The sequence below is a fragment of the Antechinus flavipes genome, chromosome 4 (genome assembly GCF_016432865.1).
Source record: "Antechinus flavipes isolate AdamAnt ecotype Samford, QLD, Australia chromosome 4, AdamAnt_v2, whole genome shotgun sequence".
Lineage (NCBI taxonomy): Eukaryota > Metazoa > Chordata > Mammalia > Dasyuromorphia > Dasyuridae > Antechinus > Antechinus flavipes.
The window spans coordinates 287,751,362-287,767,648 of record NC_067401.1 but is presented as its reverse complement, the minus strand read 5'-3'; the positions used below and the strand labels follow the sequence as shown (position 1 = coordinate 287,767,648).

General features: G+C 33.7%; 1 protein-coding gene across 1 annotated transcript in view; it reads left to right on the top strand.

The window, feature by feature from the left end:
• Window positions 1-16,287, top strand: part of WASF1 (WASP family member 1) — a 118,714-nt gene that overhangs the window by 66,434 nt on the left and 35,993 nt on the right. Inside the window, 1 exon segment of the mRNA XM_051997535.1 lies at window positions 11,971-12,076. The gene's annotated coding sequence lies outside the window, so the exon portion shown is untranslated.

The following is a 16,287-nucleotide window of genomic DNA, read 5'->3' as shown; positions in this document are numbered from 1 at the left end:
TTCTTGCATTTTCCCTTATCTTTCAAATAACACTAACAATGGCTCAGCCATTATATCTGCCAATTGTTTCAGTCATCTGGACCAATTAATTTAAACTCATCAAGAGCACCTAGAGCCTTTCTTACTATTTCCTTGTTTACCTTAAGAAATAACTCCTTGTTAATTATTTTTGTGCTATCATTTCCAATGTAAAGATCTTTCCCTTTGCAGGAAAAAAAAAAAAAAACAGAAGGAAAATATAAATGGAGCAACTTTCTTTCACTCTGTTATTAGTAACCCTTATACTATCCATCCAAAAAAGATTTTTTTTTCTTTAATCTTTTTTTCTCCTAATATAATGCGCGCGCGCACACACACACACACACACACACACACACACACACACACACATACTTAAACCTAAAAACACAACTTATTTGATGTCCTTACCATTATTCACCATTCTCAATTCCTTCTGAGCTTTAGCTCTTTTGTTATTTGACCTTGCTTCTATCTTCTGTACATTTTTGTCCATTTATATTGACTTTCCAGAGCAGTATCACTTTTGTTGCCCATTGTGTCTTCAAAATTTCAGTCTTGAGCAACTCCCTTATCATCAGCCTGTTGTAGATGTACTCCATCACTGACCAGGAATCTGTCAACCTATAATATTTGAAAAAGCACTAGGCAGATGCCTGGCACATGGTAAGTACTTAAATGCTTATTCTCCTTCTTTTATAAGCCATCTACATCTTATTTTCAGATGCTACCTTCTTAGCGAACTATTCATTTCCCAAATTAATTGTTCTCTTCCACATTCCTCATAGGGTGAAACAAGTGGAAAAAAATATAACTTCTGCTCCTATGGTCTTATTTTTTTCTTGCCCAACACTGCATACCTTTTGGCAATAGGTTTTAGGTTCCTTCTGGAAGTGTCATTTGTGCCCATATGAATCAGTAGAAGTCAGTAGTTGTCATTTGTTTTACTGAATCAATCTTTTAATGTTCTCTGTTACGTTTTGGATACATTTCCCAAGGAAAGAATGGAGGTTTCAACTTATTTTTTTTTATTAGGTTGACAAAGAGCATCCTTAATACTTGTAGAGAGGGAATCAGCAACTAATACTACTCATTTCTTCTTTTACTGACTCTCATTGGATGTTCCCTCAACTGAAAGCTTTTATGAGTCTGCTATATCATTTTGAGGGGGATAAAAAGTTCCTTCTTCAGAGTATCCAGCTCTATCCTCCTTAGGTAGAATCTCATATCTAGCCTTTCTTTTTTGAACCATCACTTAGACTCCCTCCTAGTGCAAGCTCTCTTTACCTCATACCTGGAATATTGCTTTAGTCTTATATTTAGCCTTATTCTCCCTTCTCCTATACATCTTCCACATAACCTGCTTACCTTAATCCTAAAGAACCACTCTATCCAACCATGTCATTTCCCAAATTCATAAATTTCAGTGGCTTCCTGTTTACTTTTGTGATTAAAAACAGACTTTTTTTTTAATATAGTTTTGAAAATCCTTCATAACCTGCCTCCTAGTTACCTTATTAAATATTACTTCCCATTAGTCATTCCATGGGGGCACCTAAGTGGCTCAGTAGATGGAGTACTAGGCATCAGGAAGATTTGAATTTAAATCCAGCCTCAGATATTAGTAACTGTATGATTCTGGCTAAGTCACTTAATTTTGGTTGCCTCAGTTTCCTCATCTGTAAAGTAAGCTGGAAAAAACAACGGCAAACTACTCCACTATCTTTGCCAAGAAACCCTTAATGGAGTCATGAAAAGTCAAACAGCAGTTATAATGTAATTCATCCAAATTGGTCATCTTTGTGTTCTTACACAAAATTTTATCCTCCTTTTGTATAGACTATCTCCTATGCCTAGTAATCCTAGGTGAAGGAAAGTTCTTTATCTTTGCCTTTTAAAATTCCTAGTTTCCTTCAAAACTTAGCTCATTCACCACACGAGGGCTTTCTTGATGCCCCTAGCTAGTAGGAATGTGTGCCACCAAAAATGACTTTGCATTAGTTTATCTAGACTTGAGTGTCTACATGTTGTCTCCCCTGACAAAATGTAAGCTGCTTGAGCACAGGAATGTTCCAGTTTTGAGATCTCTTTGAGTAGAGAGACACTTTTTTGGATGCAAAATTGTCAGCAATGGGGTTGTTATAGCCAAGAATAGTGTAATTGAACATTTTTATAAATGAAGTAGAGGAGAAAATATATATTGAAAACTTTTCTGGAAAATAAATATGAATGGGCAGAAAAATAAAACCTTTCATGTTGTAAGTAGCTGAAATTAATTAGGAAAAAAATCTAAATTATACTTTAAAGCAATAAGAACTTAGAAAACTTGGAGGTTTTCTACCACCACAACCATATACAGTATTTTTAGGAGAAGAACTATGATTTAGTTTAAAGGTAGGATGATTCTTTACTTTTTTTTCAGTGCTCTTCCTCATATTACCTGCAATTTTGTGGCCTTTTTGGCTACCCTTCATTCTATTTACATCAGTTTCCTCATCTGTAAAATGAGCTGGAGAAGAAAATGCCAGTATCTCTGGCAAGAAAGCCCTAAATGGTGTGAAGAGTCAGGCACAATTAAAAAAAAAAAAACAAGATCATGTGTGTATGTTTATTATGTGTATTATATGAATATTCAATGGCCTTGAATGATTGGGCATAAGAGATATATGATGATAAAGCTCAAACACTAGTTTTGGGCTTGGTTGACTAAAAAATTATTACTACCATATACAGAATGGAAAATGGGAAAGAGAACTGATTAGGGGAAGAGGAAAAGTTGGAATAAAGATGAAATATGATTATCAAACCTGACTTCTATTAACAAATTCTTTTGATTCATATAGTAACAAATGATGCTACTCGTAAAAACTTACAAATCCTTCTGCCAGGGATTATAGGGTCATGGGCAAATGAGAGAAGATTTTAGTTGTTTTTCGTCTTTGAACTTCAAGAGTGATACTGGTTTGAAAAGTACTCAGGTAGTTAAGAAAATTTGGGTTTATAGATCATTGGTTAACATAGGAATATTTTATCTTTGATCAAAGAAGAAGCACATGTACAATAACAAGCAAAAAATATTTTTCTAGAATTTTGTAGATTTGATTAAAAGATTTTAAACTGTAAACAAGTATAAGATGAACACCAACCATATATATGTGTGTATATAGATGTATAGATAACAATATCTGTTGTCACTTTTGCTTAACAATTGTACATTGTTGATATTATGTCACATCTATTTAATATATCTATTATAAATATTTGGGTAACCTAGAATTTTTTTTTTTTAGAAGTTGTGGTGTTCCATAAGTCCTTGCTTTACTTGTCTCTACAATGTATTCCAAAAAATCCTAATGCAGTTTTAAGCTATTAAAACTTAATAACATCACCAGAAAAATATTGTTATTAAAAGGACGGTGTTTTGGTTCAGGGAGTAGCTTTAATATTTGAAAGCTTTAGGCAGTTTCTTAAATGCATTCTCTTCTGTTCTCTTCCTTTAGTTATAGGTCTAACTTGTTCGTTCTGCAGTGTTTAGCCAACACACACACAAACTCTTTCACTCAGATGGATTAACTCAATAGACTTCCCAATCATATAGTATAGCCTGCACATCTGGCATTCTTTTATACATTCATATTTTCCACTACAGATTGTCAAGCCAGATTCTGTGATTCTCTGTAGTGTTCTGGGATCTGTAGTTCTGTAATCAGCAAACAAGACCATCTGAAGGACCTTACATCCTTAAGGAATCCCCTTTTCACTGGAACTCTTTGTTTGGTAACCTTCCTTGACATTACATTTTTTGATATTTCTAATTGTTATGAAGGATTTTTACTTGAAGTTTAGCTTAAATTTATTTCTTTGCAACTTCCACATATTATTACTAATTCTGCCCTTTGGGGCCAAGCAGACCAATTTTGTTTTCTCTCTTATGTGACAAATCTTTGATACTTGAAAAAGGCCATCATATCTCTCTTCTCAAGCTTTCTCTTCTCCAAGCTAAATACACCCAGTTCCTTCAATGAATGATGTTTGTATATAGTAGAGACATTCACCATAATGGTTTCCATTCCCTGGTTATGCCCCAACTTATCAATATCTTTCCTAAAATATGGTAACCAGAATTCTGCAGTTTTCCAGATGTGACCTGACCAGAATAGAATATATTAGAATCATCAATCCTAGGATACTGTGTTTTTCTTAATGAAGCTCGAGATCATTGTTTGGGAATGTAAAGATTTGAGGCAAAGAAACCTATTAGAAGGATATTGCAGTAGTCTAGCTATCAGGCAATAATTAGTTTTGTTGGCCCTCACTTTGAGTTTTGCAATTCATCAAAACCTCAAGATTTCTTTCCAGTAAACTACTGTCTCACTATCCCTCCCCATTCTTATAGTTATCATTTGCTCAGTTAACCCAAATATTTCTATTTATTTACATTGTCAGCATAGGGACAAATTTTTTTTTATCCTTTAATGTAACTTTAAGAGGAAATAGATATAACTGAAGAACAGTCAGGCTGTTAGAATGCAAGTTTTCCAAACAGATGAAAATGGTTTTGGTTCACAGAATTTTGAATCTATGTGCAAAGTTGAAATCAGTGTTGTTTTTTTATTTTAAAACTATAGTTTGACTTGCACTTATACAAATATACATATATACATCCACACAGTGAAAAAGAGGGGGGAAAGAGGAAGGAGTGGGTGGCACTTATTGTTGTCAAAGACATTGCTACCTAAAGTAGCATATAATTAATGGCATAAGCCACATGCTTTTTGCTTTGTTCAAATAGCTTGGAACTTTGCCTCTAGGAGATTGCAGAGTTTTTTCGCTAAATTTATCAGTTAAGCTTAGCCACATATATCTGACAGCTACCAGTCAAATGTGTTTTCAATATTCATTTAGTGAGGCAGGAATAAGACTATTTCAATCATTTTGTTGATTATTTTAGACACTTATACAAAATCCTGGGTCACAGAATCGAGGGATCAATAAGTTAACTGGATCTTGTTCTGTATATGAGAAATCTCTGATTCAGGAACTCAGCCATTCTAATGGCATACTCCTTGTGTAGGAGAATTGTACATGGTTTATTTGTACTCCTGGAATAAATCATGTACAGACGGGGTCTGTAGGTGGACCTGTTCTCAACAATGATATTGATGTACTTTAATGCTAATTTTTCCAGTATGTTTGTTCATCTGTTTGGGTTGTTAAGGGAAGTAATTTAATTATTGTCTTTCTATTAATCAAAATTCAGCCTCTATCTCTGAATGATGATTTTTTAAATTTTTTTTTGATGAATTGTTTTTTTAAAAATAACTTTAAATCAATCAATCCATCAATAAACATTTAAATGTCTACCATGTGTCAAATATTGTACACATTCAGGGAACTACCTCCCACCACCCCACCAAGAAAAGGGCAAAAAACATAGTCTAGTGACTTTAAGGAACTCAGTTTCAGTAGTGAAAACAACATGTTCACACACACACACACACACACACACACAAGTTAGTTGGTCAAATAAGCCTGTATTAAGTGCCTACCATGTTCCATCCACTGTTCTGGGATTACCAAAAAAAATGGCAAAAGGCAGTCCTTGCCTTAAAAGAACTCACTATCTAATAGGGGAGGCAACAAGCAAACAATTATGTGTAAACAAGCTATATACAGTATAAATTGGAAATAATTAACTTGAGGGATTGGAAAAAACTATCTGTAGAAAAGTAGCATTTTAATGAGACTTGAAGGAAGCCAGGAAGCAGATATAAGGAAAGGAGATCTTTTCAGCCATGGGGGATAGCAAGAGAGCATGTTCAGAGGTGAGAGATGAAAAAAAAAAAAAAAAAGAATGGATGATGGAAGTGTTTTGTTAATGGAACAGCTGAAAGGCCAGTCACTGGATCAAAGAGAATATAGATATATAAGATATAAGAATTTTGGAAATATAGGGGGTGGGGTAAGGACTGTGTTATGAAGGGCTTTGAATGTCAGATAGAATGCTAAACATTTATGATATACACAATATAAATAGCTGTAAATATACATATAAATAAGTAATCTCAGTGAAAAGTCATTAGCAAAAGCAGGGGGAGGGAGAGAGGACATGTGATTTGAGCTGTCTTGAAAGAAGCCAGGAGGTGGCAGCAGGGAGCAGAAAGCATTCTAGAAATAGGATATATTCAGTGAAAAACATAAAACTGAAAGATGGAGGGTCATGTGTAAGGAACAGACAACATGGAAGGGAGGAAAGCATAAAAGGATTAGAAAGAAAGGAAGAGGCCAAATTCTGCAGGGCTTAAAAATCAAATAGAGCATTTGATATTTTATTTTGGAAGTTATAGTGGGAGGAGGATTAAGGCAAGGAGACCAGTTAGAAAGACATTTCAGTCGGAGCCTGATATGATGAGGACTTTCTGGGAGTGGCGAGAAGGGGAACATATATGAGAGATGGGACATAGAAATGACAAGACTCATTGGATGTGTGAGCTGAGAGTGAAGGTGACAACAAGGTTGTGAGCCTGGGTGAATGGGATTATAATGGTAAAGCCAAGAGTAATATGAAATTTAAGAAAGAGAAGAAGGTTTGAAGAGAAAGACATGATGAATGTTATCCAGTATGATGGTAAAGTAAAAATAACACTGGACTGTTCTAAGCCCAGCTCTGCCATCAGTGATTGGCAAAGTCTCTTAACCTTGCTGGACCTCAATTTCCTTAGTAAAACCAGCAAATTGGATCTCAGCAACATGCAAGACATTTTTGTTTATGAAATTCTATGATTCTATTTAAGGGCAGCAAAGTGGCACACAAGGTGGGCCTGGACTCAGGAATATCCGAGTTTAAATCTAGCTTCAGATACTTATATGACCTTGGGCAGATCAATTAACCCCATTTGTCTCAGTTTCTTCTTCTATAAAATGAGCTGGAGAAGAAAATAGCAAACCATTCCAGTACCTTTGCCAAGAAAATCCCAAATGGGATCATGAAAAGTTGGACATCACTGAAACTACTGAACAAGAACAAATGATTCTATTTTCAAGAGGAGCCAGAAATTACAGGTGTAATTATTTTAAGTAAAAATGTTTTCTTTTGCTCCTCATAAATTAACACTTAATGCACTTTTTTTGGCTGCACATCTCAATTCTTATTGAAATGTATTAATAGAAAGTATCACTTTGCTTGACTAACTCTGGATAGCATAAATATAAGTTACATCATTAAGAATTGCATCTGTCTTATTAATAAATTTGTATAAATAATAAATATGCAAAGTTACTGCACCCTCTTCAGAGGATTTTTAATGACAAATTAACCATCAAGGATAAAATAAAATTCACCCCACCACAATTTCAGAGTATTGTCACAGTTACCATCCAATCTTTTGGATGGGAGGGACTTGTTGGTTCTGTACGCAGATCTGTTCTCACTTTCTGTTATACAAAGAATAAGGGCTGGTACAATCTTCTTTGTTAATAGCATCACAGTATCGTGGAAATAGCACTGGAGGTGGAGTCTGGAAACCTCAATTTGAATCCCATCTCCAACATGTATATGTCTGATATATAATTACTACTGGGATCAAAAAGAAATCCTATTTTCTCTGTAAAATGGAGGTGTCATTTATATTATTTCATAGTTTTATTGTGAAGAAAATACTTCATAAAGTGCTATATAAAAGTAAGACATTAATGTCATTATTATTATAGGAGTAGCAGTGGAAGGTAGATGGCAATGACCTGTTTTGTATCCTAGTTTGAAATCTGCATTTGAAAATCATCTTATTTCATATTCCATGGTAGAAAGTCTAGGAAATGGATGCAAGAAAGGGCAGTTAAGAGCAAGTAAGATTAAGTCTTCTCTCTGTGGCTAAGGGGAGAAAATATAAAGACGAGAATCAGAGACAGAAATGAAAAGAGAATAAGAGAGATTGGTTTGGATATCATCCTGTCCACAATTAGAAAAACACACAATGACATTTAATAATCCCTTTCCTTCTTCTCATTAGATAAAAGATTTTGTTTGTAGGCCCAGAAAATTATAAGGGCATAATTATAGAGGCTGTATTGTAAGGTGGACGATGTTGCACATGCAGTCAGAAGATACCAGGGTTTATAATCCACCTTTAACTCTTACTGATTGGTTAGTCATTTTCAGTCATGTCCAATTCTATGTGACTCCACTGAAATTTTCTTGGCAAAGATACTAGAGGGGTTTAGCACTTTCTTTCCAACTTATTTTATAGATGAATACTGAAGCAAACAGAGTGAAGTGACTTGCTCAGGGTTAAGTGTCTGAGGCCATATTTGAACTCCAGAAGAGTCTTCCTTATTGCAGACATGGCACTCTATCCACCGTGCCATCTAGCTCCCTACTAGTTGTGTGGTTTTGGGCAAATCATCCTCTCTGGATTTCAATTTCCTTTACCTTTAAAGTAGAGCTTTAAAATAGAGTAACTGCTTCTCAGCCTGTTGTGAGGATTAATAGATATAAAAGTACTTTGTAAAAAAACCAATAAAAAATGACCTTTTAAGAGCAAGAATTATTTTGTTTCTGTCTATACATCTCCTGCTCTGAATACAATAGTTTAAAAATTAAAGCTTTTATTAAAGCCCTTTGCTACAGTACTAGGTGCTATTAATACAAAGACAAAAAATTAGTCTCTACCTCAGGGTGCTTACGCTCTATGGAAGAGAGAGCATAATATGTGTGTTTGTGTTTGAGCTGAGCTTTAAAGGGAACCAGAGGTGGAAGTGAGGAAGGAAAGTATTCACATTCAAGACCTCAGACCAGACTATAGTGGGGGGTGATGGAGTATAGAATGTGAAGAACAGTACCAAAGAGTCCACAGCTAAATAGGTAAGAAGGGGTAAATTGTGCAAAGACTTAATTACCAAAGAAAAGATTTTATGTTTTATCCTGGAGGAAATAAAGATCCTAGAGTTTTAATTGAGTATGAGAGTGACCCAGTCAGAAGTGCTTTAGTTAAATCCCTTTAGCAGCTATGTGAAGGATGAATTGGAAAAGAAAGAGCCTGGAGGTAGAAAGACTAATTGGGAGGTTTTTGCAGTAGATGGGGGAGAAGGTATGAGAGTGAGCCTGAAGTAAGATAGGAAAAGAGATTGTTAATGTAGAAATGACCAGATTTCCCAACTGATTAGAGATATGGCATAAGAATGAGCAGTCAGGGATGACTCAAGGTTTTGAACTTAAGTGCCTGAAAGGATGATGGTATCCTCAAGAAAAATTGGAAAGTTTAGAAGTAGTATTGATTGGACATGGGCAGTGGGGGGAGAACAGTGGGAATAATAATGATAATAATAATTACAATAAAGTGATACTAATAGCTAGAATTTACTTTACACTTTGAAGTTTGTAAGACTCTTTATAAATATTATTTCATTTTATCTTCACAACAAGCCTGGGAGGTAGGTGCTATTATTTATCTCCATTTTACAGATGAGGAAACTGAAACAGATATTCAGTGTCTTGAGATCAAATTTGAACTCAGGTCTTCCCCACTCCAATTTCAATCCTCTCTTCACTATGATACCTAGCTGCCTTTTTTTTTTTTTTTTTAAGTGCTTTGTTTTGGACATGTTGAGTTTCTTAGGACACCTTCAGCTTGAAATCATCAATAATCTATCAGGAATATAGGACTATAACTCGAGAGAGATTAGTATTGAATATATAACTCTGGTAGTCCTTTGCAATTAAAATATTGGAAGCTGATTAAATACTAACAGATTATAGAGGACAAAGAAAAGGCCCAGAACAGTGTTAAGATCACAAAGAGGATTTATGGGTTGTGACATGGATAAGATTTTGCATCTAGTAGTCATTTAGTCATGATTATGGTTCAAATAATGTAAATAATTTCAAATAATTCTGTGTTTTGCTAATTTCCAAGTTTGTGAAACTGTGGAGCAAATGATGGTTCACTTTACTAATGTGGTCCCAACTACCACTCCAAAGTGCTTGTCTTACCCTGAAAGGTACTTGGCCTCTCAAGGATTTCTGCAAGCTTAATAGGGAATTTTTATGAGCTAAAAAAGCGTCCTGGACTCTACTAGTGACATAGGATAAGATGTGGGAAAAAAGATTTCAGGCAGAGTGACCTTCCTAGAGCTCCCTTAAATCACTACCCTTAATGCTTAACCACTAAGGTCAGGCTTGATAAAGAGTTTCATCATTTGCTATTCAGATAGCTTTGGGAAATGACTCATTACTTTCCCTACTGGGGTTTTCTTTCTTAACACCACAGTGCTATTTTTGCATAATCAGAATGTTTTGTCAGCTACCTAAAGGAGTGAATTTTTTTGTAAGAGAACTTTGCAGAGTATATCAGACCAATTTTTCTATACCTACAAAGAATTTTAGTTTAGTTAGTTAGAAAAGAATACAGATGTGACCAAAGTTATGGGTTTAATCTCTGGGCAAACCATTTTTCATCAGAGACTCTTTGGATCTGAGAACATTTTATCTCATCTAATTATTTGATTTTACAATCTGTATAATGAAGATGGGCATGGCTAGATAGAAGTAATTTTTTAAAAATCTGAGAGTTTTATTGGACTGCAAATTCAATTCAAGGAAATGATGGCATCCAAAAAAGATGTCTTCTTGGTTGCATTGGGTACAGAACTAGGGAACTGGTAGATTTGCTAGTCTTGCTTTGTCAGACCACAGGTGGTGTGTTGTTTTGGTTCCAGAAGGCAGTTTAGGAAAAAGCATTTATGAGAGAAACAATCAAAAGACACAACAGTATTTACTGTCAGTGGCATTATCTTTACATAATGTTTTTGATCATTCGGTCATTTCAAGTCATGTCTGATTCTTCATAATCCCATTTGGAATTTTCTTTGCAAAGATACTTAAGTGTTTTGCCATTTCCTTCTCCAGCTTATTTTACAGATGAGGAAACTGGGCCAAACAATAGTTAAGTGACTTTCTCAGAGTCCCACATATTTAAACTAAGGTTTTCCTGACTCTGTTCTATCCAGTGTATTACCTAATTGACTATATATCACATATATAAAACAACCCATTTAATAGATTTGCACATTTAAAATTTGTTACTATTAACAGTGATCATTAGCTATTTTTGCTAAATTGTAATTCTTTTATATAGAACACTGACTTTGTGTAACGCCTAGTATTAAAATGCCTAGTTAAAAAAAAAAAAAAGTAAGCAATATCATTTAAAAAATTAGGATCATTTCCTCCATTTGGGTTAAACTACATGTATGCTATATTAGCAAAAATATCGTTCGCAAAGCAATATTTGTTTCTATACCATAAAAATTTAGAAGGATTTTATGACTATAATGCTTGTCCAAGATTAAAATAGTTGTTTTACTTTAAAATAATTACTCTTTACCTTTAGATAAATATGGAACTACATAATTAACTACTCCCCCTTATTAGATATCTGGTCACTGATTTGACTCCTGAATCTCATTTCGGTTGTATAACTATCTATCATGACTGTTTCATTAACATCCACTTCCTTCTCTTAACATTCACACCTCTTATCCTCTGCAAACGTAATCATGTGGTTTATTGCCTCTGCCATATTTTTTTCTTTCTGCTGTAGTCATATAGCAAAGTGTTCCTCTCAGTTCTAGCTTCTCAAAATTTAATATCTAGTCACTGTGGCTTGGAACCAAAGGCACTATAATTATTTCTTAATCAATTTGCCTGTAGGGTATTTCTTTCATGTTTCTTAGAAAAAAAGGTTCTGGGTCCCTGGGGGAGATGAGAGAGGTTATAGCTTCTTTGTAAGGATAGCTCTGTTGTAAAGGTGAGTCCCTCTGTTGAATTCTAATCTCTTTGTGAAAGAATCCAAAGACTTCAAAGCAGTCCAGTATCTGGAGATGTTTTAAGATGGCTCATACTTTTAAAGCTTAGGGATTGACTAGGCTGGCTATGCTTTCTGTCTTTGTGCATAGGATTCCTAAAGTTAATAAAACACTTGAAGTTTGATGCTTGTGGTAGAATCGGGATTGATACATACACCTGGTGTCTGTCGTCAGACATTCTGTTGCTTGGTGGCTGGTAAGTTCAGATGTCTTTTCCTCATTTCATTTTTACCCATGTGCTCATTAACATGAGCTTTTTTAGTAATAGGCTAAATTTAGCATTTTGATGTCTTGTCAGGCATAATGTAATTTCCATATTTAGAATTAAACCAATTTTTAGAAAATCTGTGAAACTAAATAACTAAAACATCAAAATATTCATTCTTTTAAAGATGTATTTATTTCATATATTTGTGTTTTCAGATTTAAATTAGTTCCAAACTAGTAGTCAAGATTGCAAAGAAGTTTGGCATCCACAGAGTTTATGTACCATTATGTACTTACATTGTACATAGAACCTACTAAGTTCTCATTGAAGGACATATTGTTCTTTAAACATTATGAGGTTGAAAATTCACATTTAATTGTTCAATCAATTGTGCATAACTAAGCACTCTCACGTCTTGAGGGTTAAACTTGTAATAAAAAACTGAAAACATTAGCTTCTATAGAAAACCCAGAGTTCTTTTAAAAACACATCTGAATCAGGTGATACTCATCTGTTTTTATTAGAAGGAACATATTTTTCCTCCTATAATTTAACTTTTGATCCTACGGTGCTAGGAGAAATTAGAAAATTGCATTGTAATACTATAATTTGATGACATTGTAACTTTTAATTTCAAAATGTTCTTTTAAATTGATAATAGATGGTAAATTAGCTCATCAAAAACTAAGTTTTAAGGAGCCACCAGTTTCTTTTTGATGTTAAATGTAGTAATAAAATGTTTGGGGTTATAATTTTGTTCCTTCTGCAGTCTAGAAGAGCAGTTATAGTCCTCATTTGATTTTTATGAATTTTAAAGCATTCATTTGCATTTTTCTACAAAATATTTAAGCATCATTTTGTTAGAATTTTACAGGCCCATTCTTAAGATCTGTAACTGTTGGAATTGCATGTTTTGACTTCTATAGTGTCACATAACCACTAACTTATATATTTCTTTGACCTCTGATTTTTCTGTGTTTACAAACTTGTCATTTCACAGATGAACAGAAGATTCCTTAGCACAAGAGATTTGGATTGTTTGTTTTTTGATATTTTGTATGTCAAACACTCTTTTGACAATGTGATATTTTTAAATACATAAAATTTGTAGGATTACAAAGGAAAGCAATTATATTAAAATACTACTTATTCAAGATATTTTGAAAAGAAGTTCATGAATCTCAAGGTGAAAACTCTTGCCTTAACAAATGTGAAACAATTTAATATTTTGGATATTAAATAGGAAAAATAGTTTTATTGATTTTATATATATATATATATATATATATATATATATATATATATATATATATATATATATATATATATATATATATATATATATATATATAAAATTGGGGTTAAGTGACGTGCCCAGGGTCACACAGCTAGGAAGTGGTAAGATTTGAACTCAGGTCCTCCTGACTTCAGGGCTGGTACTCTATTTACTGTGCCACTAAGATGCCCCTAAAATAATTTTATTCTTGTGACAATTAAGTGCTTTTTAATATCATGTATTTAGGAAATTATGTATCTCTTTTAGTTATTGTCAAACTCTTCCCTAACCCCCTAAAAAAAAATCCCAACCAAAATCAAAATTCATCTTATTAACATTATTTTCAAAGATAACTAATATTTTTGCCTATAAAATTTCATCTCATTCAAGTCAAAACAGTTTTTTCCAAACTGGCACTATCTTTTTGAGACCTTGGCTTCATTATATAATGTTTTAACTTTCATTTATAGGTTTCTTCTATGTATTTCTTTACCTCAGTTACTGACAAAAATGTTTTTAAAGCGAAGGACAAATTTATGAAGCCCACTATTCCATGTCTTCAGATCAGCCTTAACTCAATGATGGCTATTCTATGGATTCCATCATTCAACCGATTATGTAAATACATCTAATTGTATTCTCTACCCATTTTTCTCTATCTTGCTCATAAAGAGAACATAGCCTTTGCTGAAACATTTCCCTATCTAACCAGTCTAGTAACATTGTCACAAAAGAAGACAGCTTTACTTTTCCAAATGTTCCTAGGTGAACCTTTTCATGATGTATTTTAGAATTTTTCCAGGAACAAAGCCAACTCATCAACCAGTCATTTACACACTCCAATCTCTTCTGTCTTTCAGAAATTAAGATAATAGTTAGTCTGCAATTCAATGTCCATTTTCCTTAACCTTTGAAAGATTGTGATAGGTTCAGCAATCACACCTACTAGTCCATGGTACTTCTTGTGGGGTCCATCACTTAAGAAGCATCAACATATTTTTCCCACCATCTCCTTACTTTTCCCAGGTTGCAACTCCTTATTAATAATTTTTTGCTATATATCTTACTCAGTCTGAAAATCATTCTTCAAAAACCCAGAAGCAAAATAGAGTTTTGCTGTTCATTCAGTAAACAATTATTAAGTACCTACTTCAATGGAGTTCACAGAAACAGTGTGGAGTTTCCTTAAGAATGCTGTAAATAATTTGAAACACATTTGGGATTTTATCTCCAAGGTCTCTAATTTTCCACTAATATGCTTCAATTTCCCAGGCCAAAGAACACTATGAAAGAAGATCAATAAGAATTGGACTATTTTGTTTCATTTTATGTTACCATTATCAAAATAGCTACAAACTGGAAGGGGAAGAGAATTAAGCATTTATTAAACATTATTGTATGCCAGGCATTGTATTAACCACTTTACAAATATTATTTGACATTTACAACATCACAGGATTGCAAATGTTATTTTTATTTGGAAAACAAAATTGTTTGATTCCAATTCCTGTCCTGAGCATGCATTACAAGAATATGGTATCTTTGAAATTCATATTCATATAAAATTTAAAGGAGAGTCTAAAACTCATAGCAGGAAAAAATCTATCCTAGAACATGTGTTAGAATCCAAGAGAAAATCTAGTATTACAATTTTATAATTCTTTTAGAAGAGGGTTAGGGAGGCCTGGGTTAAGTTAATAAATAGCAATTTCTATTAATGTATAAAGAACTCAGCCCTGTGTTGACCTTGTCTTCATAACATCTAATTTGACATTTAATTAGTCACTAAAAATTTAGTGATTCACAAATTATTTCTTAGTTAACCTTTATTAAGAAATATGCAGCAAATTAGGGGAAATTTGAACATTTCTTTTCCCCATTAAAGTATTAGGTCTCTTTTTATGTGATTTTTTTTAACAGTTTTTAAAACTCTTAACCATAGTTGTTCTATATACTACTGATATTGAAGACCTCAGCTTAAAAAGGTCTAGGTCTCCCATTTCATCCAGAGCCATCTCTATGGTCCTGATCCATATCTATCCACTGGACCCCAATGGCTCTGGAGGGGAAAGTGAGGTAGTGACTTTGCACAGCCCTCCCTCACTCAAATCCAGTTCACTTCCATGTCAGGGCATCATCTCCCTGATGTTAGTCTTCTTCCAGAATGAAGGACAAACAACATTCATAAAAATTTAAGTTTTATGCCTCTGGCATAGATGCTTGAATTTTCCTTTTAGATGATAATGAAGCATTTCCTTAATGAAGAATCGCATACCATTTATTGAGAATCATTCTTTTTGTGTACTATAGCTGAATGAATTAGCTTAGAAAGCTAATCATTAGAATCACTAATCATTAATAGTGATTAGAATGAAAAGATTATAAATTGCTATGTGTTCTTAAAGTCTTAAGGTTTTCTAGCTGGAAGGGACTTTAGCAGTCATCTCATTTAATCTCCCTCTCCTCCCTGCCCCACCATCATTTTATAATCAAGAAACCAGGATGAGATGAGATGAAAGAATGGCTAAGTGACTTACTCAAGGTCACAGAATTAATTAACAACTATAATTCATGTAATATTGAAAGTTAACAAGAGGTTTTGTGTTTCCATAGTAATGTTGAATTTTTAAAATAATTATTGAGAATTCTGCTTCCATTCTGTCTTTAATCTATCTCTAAAGAAGTGCCAAAATAATCTTCTTTTAAAAATTTATTTCTACTAAAAAAATATTTTTTTTCTCCTCCCACTCTTCCCCTGTTGGGAAGGGGGAAAAAAGAAAGAAAACCAAATTCCTTGTAATAAATACCCTCATTGGCCATGTTCTTCCCCATCCCAAAAAAAGATCTCTCTCAGTATCTTGAGTCCATCATCTTTCTTTCAGAAAATTAGTAACATACTTGATCATCAATCACGTCTAGTGCT